This window comes from Myotis daubentonii, chromosome 5 (assembly GCF_963259705.1).
Source record: "Myotis daubentonii chromosome 5, mMyoDau2.1, whole genome shotgun sequence".
Taxonomy (NCBI): domain Eukaryota; kingdom Metazoa; phylum Chordata; class Mammalia; order Chiroptera; family Vespertilionidae; genus Myotis; species Myotis daubentonii.
The window spans coordinates 11,904,096-11,912,005 of NC_081844.1; the positions used below are offsets into that span (position 1 = coordinate 11,904,096).

General features: G+C 44.8%; 1 pseudogene; it reads left to right on the plus strand.

Moving 5' to 3' along the window:
- Window positions 1–7,009: 7,009 nt before the first annotated feature.
- Window positions 7,010–7,441, plus strand: LOC132234475 (actin-like; annotated as a pseudogene).
- Window positions 7,442–7,910: the final 469 nt, after the last annotated feature.

Here is a 7,910-nt window from a genome sequence, read left to right on the forward strand (position 1 = left end):
TTATTATCTCCCTAGAGGCCTGGTGCACAAAATTTGTGCACTGGGGGGGGGGGTGTCCCTCAGCCCAGCCTGCACCCTCTCCAATCTGGGACCCCTTGGGGGATGTCTGACTGCCGGTTTAGGCCTGATCCCACAGGACATCCAGCAGTTGGACATCCCTCTCACAATCTGGGACTGCTAACCCCCAACTGCTCACCTGGTCATCCTTAACTGCCCTCCCCTGCCAGCCATCTGGTGGCAGCCATCTTGTGACCACATGGGGGCGGCTATCTTGTGCAAGGGCATGACGGTCGATTTGGATGTTACCTCTTTATTACATAGGATAGTTCTGGAGGCCAGAAATCCCAAATCAAGGTCCATAGGGTCATGCTCCTCCAAAGGCTCCTCCAAATCCTTCCATGTCTCTTCCAGCTTCTGGTGGCTCCAAGAGCTTCTTGGCTCATGTCCCCAGAACTCCAATCTTTGCCTCTGTCTTCTCTGTGTGTCCTTCCCTTTTCTTGTTTTATAAAGTCAGTTGTCATTGGATTTAGGGACCAGCTTTATCTAGGATGATCTCATCTTTAGATCCTTAATTACATCTGCAAAAACTTATTTCCAAATAAGGTTCTGAGCAACTCTCTCATTTGATCGTTTTTCATTAGTCTCTGGACACTATCCATGTTTAAGTCTAAAACCCTCTTCTGTTGTCAATTTCATTGATCATCTCTGCATCTTTAGTTTTCTTAACTTTAATTTGAACAATTTCCCTGTCTTCCACAGATTTCTGCATTCATTAAGATTTTCATTTTCTTTATCAGTAACTTTCAATGATTTTTGCTACATTCAATTTATGTATTTATGCAGAGATAAAATCCTACAGCCAATTTTACCTACCTCAGTTTTACATTTGGGGAAACTGATAAAAAATCTTGAAGCACTGCTAGAGTATACATATATCTGTTTTAGCAAAAGAATTTGAATATTCCTTATAGTGTAAAATTTACATATCATACTAAATGGTCACTGGATTCTAAAATTTACCAGAGTAATAAATAATTATATTAAAAGTTCGTAGACCCTTTGTTTCCTGTAGAGATAATTGAAACTTGACTATTCGTGCAAATTAAGTTGTTAAATTATTTCTTTGGAGCAAGAGGGTCTGAATATATCTCTAATAGTGCACATTTGTATAGCCTTTCATAGTTTTCAAGAACATTTCATATTTATTATTTTATTTGATCCTTACAGTAGTTCCGTGAGGATAAAATAATCCTTTATAATAAAAGGCTAATATGAAAATTGACCAAACAGCAGAACTGCCAGTCACTATGATGCACACTGACCACCAGGGGGCAGACACTCAAAGCAGGAGCTTCCCCTGGTGGTCAGTGCACTAAGGATGTCTGACTGACCGAGAGTGGGCTTAAGCTGGCAGTCAGACATCCTCTGAGGGCTCCCAGACTGGTAGAGGGAGCAGGCCAGGCTGAGAGACCCCCCTCCCTGAGTGCACGAATTTTGTGCACCAGGTCTCTAGTAATTTACACTAATAAAAGAGAAACATGCAAATTAGCCATCACTCTGCCATTCCACCACACCCACCAGCCAATCAGGAGTGAGTATGCAAATTTACCCAACTAAGATGGCGGCGGCCATGGAGCTGGAGTGAGCAGGAGGCTTGGGTTGTCCCTGGGGATGGAGGAAACCAAGCTTCCCAAGCTTCCCACCTGCCCTGCCCATCCCTGGGCTCTGCTCAAGGCTACAAAGTTTCAATTATCAACACTAATAAAAGAGAAAAATGCTAATTGGCGTACGAGCTACCCTTTTCATTGGCTAATCAGGGCTATATGCAAATTAACTGCCAACTAAGATTGGCAGTTAACTGACAACTATGATTGGCAGTTAACTGACAACAAGATGGCGGTTAATTTGCATACGTAGGCACAATGCAGGGAGGCGAAAGGGAAAGCAGGAAGAAGCCCCCTGCCACTGACAGTGATCGGAAACCCAGGGGGGAGCTAAGAGCTGGGGGGCAGGGCAAAGGCGGCCCCCCAGCCATGATTGGAGAATCAGGCGCCTTTGCCGCCCTGGCCAGTGATAGCAGGAAGTAGGGGTGGAGCCAGCGATGGGAGCTGGGCACGGTCGAAGCTGGCAGTCCCGGGAGCTAGGGGTCCCTTGCCTGGGCCTAAAGCAAAGCCCACGATCGCGGGGCCGCTGCAGCTGTGGGTCCCCGCCTCAGCCAGAGGCGTCAGGCCTGGGCAAGGGGCCGATCCTGCGATTGGAGGGTGATGGGGGTCAATGCCTGAGGGCTCCCAGTATGTGAGAGGGGGCAGGCTGGGCTGAGGGACACCCCCCCCCCACACACACCCAGTGCACGAATTTCGTGCACCGGGCCCCTAGTAGAAGATAAATAAATCCCAGATACCTGCTTCCAGCCCACCCTGGCCTCCACTCAAGGAGGTGCTGACAAAAAAAATAAAAATAAAAATGGAGAGCCTGGGAGCTTGGGTTGCCGGGGGGCATGGCCACCCTGAAAATGGCCCTCAGCCCCTCACCCAGGCTGGCCAGGCAGCCCAGTGAGACTCCCCACCCTGAAGGGGCTGTGGGCAGCCTGAAAACTGCCCTCAGCCCCTCACCCAGGCTGGCCACACCCCCATGGGGTGAGGGTCCCCACTGGGGGGCTTGGCGAGCCTGCAAACAGCCATCAGCTCCTCATCAGGCTGGCCAGGCACCTCAGCGGGAACCCCATCCTGATCCAGGACACCCTTCAGGGCAAACCAGCCGGCCCTCACCCATGCACCAGGCCTCTATCTATACTAATAAAAGGGTAATATGCTAATTAGACTGGGAGACCTTCCAGATGTTCTTCTGAGCAAAGCCATGGTGGTGGGGCTGAGGTAGAGGCGGTTAGAGGCCAAGAGGGGAGGGCAGTTGTGGGTGATCAGGCCAAGATGGGACGGCAGATGTGGGTGATCAGGCTGATGGGGGGTGGTAAGCAGACCGTTGGGGGTAAGCAGACCAGCAGGAGGGCCAGTTGGGGGTGAGCAGGACAGTGGGGGGGGGCAATTTGGAGTGAGCAGGCCAGCAGGGGGGCAGTTGGGGGTGAGCAGGCCAGTGGGGAGGGAAGGTGGGGGCAAGCAGGCTGGCATGGGGGGCAATTGGGGTGAGCACACTGGCACGAGGGGCATTTGGGGGTGAGCAGGCCAGCGGTGGGGGGCAGTTGGGAGTGAGCAGGCAGGCAGGCAGAGTTGTTAGGGGCAATCAGGCAGGCAGGAAGGCAGGCAGGCAGGCAGGTGAGTGGTTAGGAGCCAGCAGTCCTGGATTGTGAGAGGGATGTCTAACTGCTGGCTTAGGCCCGATCCCTGTAAACCGGCAGTAGTACATCCTTCTAGGGGTCCCAGATTGGATGCCTCCCCCCCCCCCCCGTGCATGAATTTCGTGCACCGGGCCACTAGTAGTAATAATAAATACTGATATTTATCTAATTAAATGAAGCTCCTGAAATCTATTTGAACCACCTAACACCCTCCATCTAGTACTCAACTTAAACCCATGGCCATTACCCCACTCATCTACTGATGGGCACTTGGGCTGTTTCCAGATCTTAGCAACCTTGAGTGCATAGTAGAATCACCTGAGGAGTTTCAAAACATATTGACACCTAGGCTGCACCCCACACCAATTAAATCAGAAATTCTGGGGGTAAGACCAGGCATCAGTGTTTTTATTTATTAAAATTTTTTAAAAATATATTTTTTTATTGATTTCAGAGAGGAAGGGAGAGGGAGAGAGAGAGAAACATCAATGATGAGAGAGAATCATTGCATGCCCCCTATTGGGGATCGAGCCCACAACCTGGCCATGTGCCCTGACTGGGAATCAAACCTCAACCTCCTGGTTCATAAATTGATGCTCAACCATTTGAGATACACTGCCTGGGCTTAATTTTTTATTTTTTTAAAATTTTGTCTTTATTGTTGAAAGTATTACAGATGCCCCCTCCCCCCCTCCACTTCCCATTGACCTCTCCCCCTGCACCTGCCCTCCACCTTCACCACACTATCGTCTATGTCCATGGGCCATGCATATATGTTCCCGGTTAATCTCTCTTCAACCCCACCTACCCCCCCTTCCCCAACCTGCCCTCTGAGATTCGTCAGCCTGTTCAATGCTTCAATGTCTCTATATCTGCTTTGTTCATCACTTCATTTTGCTCATTAGATTCCACATATGAATGAGATCATGTGATGCTTATCTTTCTCTGACTGGCTTATTTCACTTAGCATGATACCCTCCAGGTCCCTCCATGCTGTCTCAAAGGGTAAGAGATCCTTCTTTTTTTACTGCTGCATAGAATTCCATGGTATAAATGTATCACAGCTTTTTTTATCCACTCATCTACTAATGGGCACTGAGCTGTTTCTAGATCTTAGCAATAAACTTTCCTGGTAATTTTAATGTGCAGCTGAGTTTGAAAACCAGTACATTACCCTGTCCTTTCTGGAACACTGATGTCTCTCCAATTCACCTCCCTCTGCTCTCACCTTTTAAAGTGACTTCTATTGCAGATTAAAGGGGAACCACTTTCTTGCAACATCGGTCACTGTAGATATATACGGTAATTTTCTCCCAAGCTTCTAATTAAAGTTTCTATATATGTATTGATCAGAAGATAAAAGTTGTCCAAAAGGTGTACAGTGTTATTTGTGGGAAGTATCAAAACTTTTGGACCTAACTCATAGGTTTTCACACACCACATGGATATTATATTCAAATTTACATGCAAATATCTCATGAACATCACCATTTTCTTATTCTTTCTAAAGGATGACAAATGTGGCTCTGAGTATTGGGCTGGCCTGTTTCTTTTTTAATAGCTGGGGATAGCATTAGAATGGTCTGAAAAGGAGCTGAAGTAACACTTGTCCTAGAAAACTACCTTACATATGCAAGGCCTGAGAAATCTCGGTTGTAAAATAACTTTTACATTTCTCCACTTGGCTTTGAGGCAGAATCGGATAATGGCAATTATTCTGCTGTGACAATGAAATGGGTCTGCTCCTAAGCATGCACTGGGGAGGGGCAATGTTGGCAAAATGTAAAATGGTGGCACACATTTCCTTACAAAGTTGGGCTACAAATAAAAAATAAATAAAAGAGAAATATTCCCAGAGCACAAGTATATTCAAAGACTGGTAGAATATTGAAAGAATATAAAAATCGAATAAAAAATGATTCTTACATCAGTTCTTAAGACCATATGATTACATTATTATATTATTATTTCCTGAAATCATTGTCTCTGTTTGCTGTATAAAAGAATGAGAATATACTTCTGAAATTCACATAAAGCCTAGAGAGTTTGCTTCTTAATTTTATCAGCACATAATGAGCAGAACAAAATCAATTTTTAGTTATTACTGAATTAGTTTTCATTACTATACGTCAGTGAAATATATTTAATTATGATTGTTTAGGTGACTAATTATATGGGAGCCATTGAACAAATAAACAACTTTTCCTAAAATGCCATTTTCATCTGATAAATGCTCAGCTTAAGACCCTGGTTTCCTATTAATATTGCATGAAGTCTAAGTCCTTCATGCTAATTTCTAAGGTGCTAGCTATATCTACCTATCTTGTTTCTTCCTGTTTCCCAGCATGCAATCTGTTGCAGTTAGATTGTTTTCTCCTGTCACTCCACCTACTTCCTCATGCAAATCCCCAGACCTGTGTCTCTGTTCATGCTTTTCTCTCCATTGGATTACCTCCTCTCTCTTGTCAACTCAGAGAAGCACAGAATTTCTTCAAGGCGCCACTAGTTCATATCACTTCTACCTACTCTGGACCATACTGATCTTGCCATTCTCAAAGCTATCCCCCATGGGTAAAGAGGAACTACTGTATAAGAGTTCTGATTTCTCCATATCCGGACACTTGTTATTATCTGACTTGTTGATTCTAGTTGCCCTAGTGAATGGGAAGTTTCTCATTATGGTTAGGAAGCTGGTGGCTAATGATATTGAGCATATCTTTTTTTGTGTGCTTATTAACCACATGCTTAGCTTCTTTGCAGAAATGTCTATTCAGGTCATTTGCCCATTTTTCAATTTAGTTATTTGTCTTTTTATTATTGTATTATAAAAATTGCAAAAAATCTTTAACATGTTCTAGATACAAGTCCCTAATCGGGTATATGACTTGCCAAATATTTTCTCCCATTAAATGGTTTGAGAGTTTTAATAATATTAATGCCTGGGCCTACTCCTGGAGTTTTAGATTTATTTAATTTGCTGGCTACTTCCACTCACATTTTCTCAGTGTGGCAGGTAGAGAACTAGTACTGCCACCTTAGAGCCCTGGAACTAACCTCTTTTAGCTCCAGAAAAAGGGCCAGCCCACTGGTAACAACTATTTCCAGACCCAAAGTAATTTTATTTAGGAATTTTCTTTCCCTTTGCTGCCCTGGAGTTTTGATCAGTGTCTCTCAAGTTTTACCAACTGATGGATCTAACTTTGAACCTGAGAAGAGGTTAGGAGAATTTCATGCCCTTTTCTCCTACTGAGTCTCTTATGCAAAATATTTGATGATACCCCCACCCCAACCCTCATCCAGGTTTCTGCATATCAAGCAGTTTGGGGAGAAAGAGAATTTGCCAAATCCAAGAGAGAAAGGCAAAAGCAGAGGGTCCTCTAACACCTTCCTCAGAGAGAAAAACGCCTTGCCATGTATTTATAAAGTTACAAAAAACAAGCCTATTGACATTTACCAGTCTAAAGAATGTGTCCCCAGATGACTCGCTGTTATTACCTATGGATACACATGTAGTTGCAAAATTTTAATTGGCAGTTTCCCTTACTTAAAGCATTGCTAGACAGACAGGTAATAAATAGACATAGACAGGTAGATAGAAAGATAGATAGAGCAAGATCATGACCAATCTTCTTGCACAGGCCCTTCGACTTCATCGCTTCTCTGCCTTCGCTGGTCTACACCAACTCCAGCTCACTTGGGTGACAATATTGCTGCACCATGGTCAACAACAGCTCAGACATGTGCAAACCTGGCTTCTCAGATGACAATACTCCCAGGGCTATCATTACTTCCATGGAGGGCACCTCCAGCACCAGGGTGTGATGGTGGTCATGGGCCAGAAGGACTCCTATGTGGGCAATGAGGCCCAGAGTAAGTACCCCACTGAGCATGGCACCATCACCAACTGGAATAACATGGAGAAGGTCTGGCATCACACTTTTTACAATGAGCTGTGTGTGGCCCTTGAGAAGCACCTCAGCTTGCTCACCGAGGCTCCCTGAATTCCATGGTCAACCATAAGAAGATAACCCAGATCATGATTGAGACCTTTAACAGGTCATCCCGGCCGTGCTGTTCCTGTACACCTCTGGCCGTACCACTGGCTTTGTGATGGCCTCCAGTGAAGGTGACAGCAGTCTGTTGGAGTGAGTATCCCCAAAGTCCTACAATGTGGCCAACAACTTTGGTTGTACATTTTTCTTTTTAAAATTCAAATATCATGAATTGCATTGTTAAAGAAGTCCCTTACCTGCCCCAAAGCTACCCATTTCTCCCTAAGAAAGGCCAGTCCTTGCCCAAGTTCATACCAGGGAGAGTATTAGCATTGCTTTTATGTAAATTATATAATACAAATTTTTAATCTTCACCTTAATACTTGCTCTTTTTGTTTTGTTTTATTTTGAGTTGTCAGCCATTATGGGCCCTGTTTTTGTCCCCACCTTGAGATGTATGAAGGCTTTAGGTAGCCCTGGGAGTGGGTTGAGGTGTGCAGGCAGCCAGGGATTACTTGTACACTGACTTGAAACCAGTACAATAAAGTGTACACCTTAAAGAAAAAAAAAATAGGTAGGTAGATAGAGTTCTGTATGTTTCTACACAGGTTTATGGTTTCCTCCAC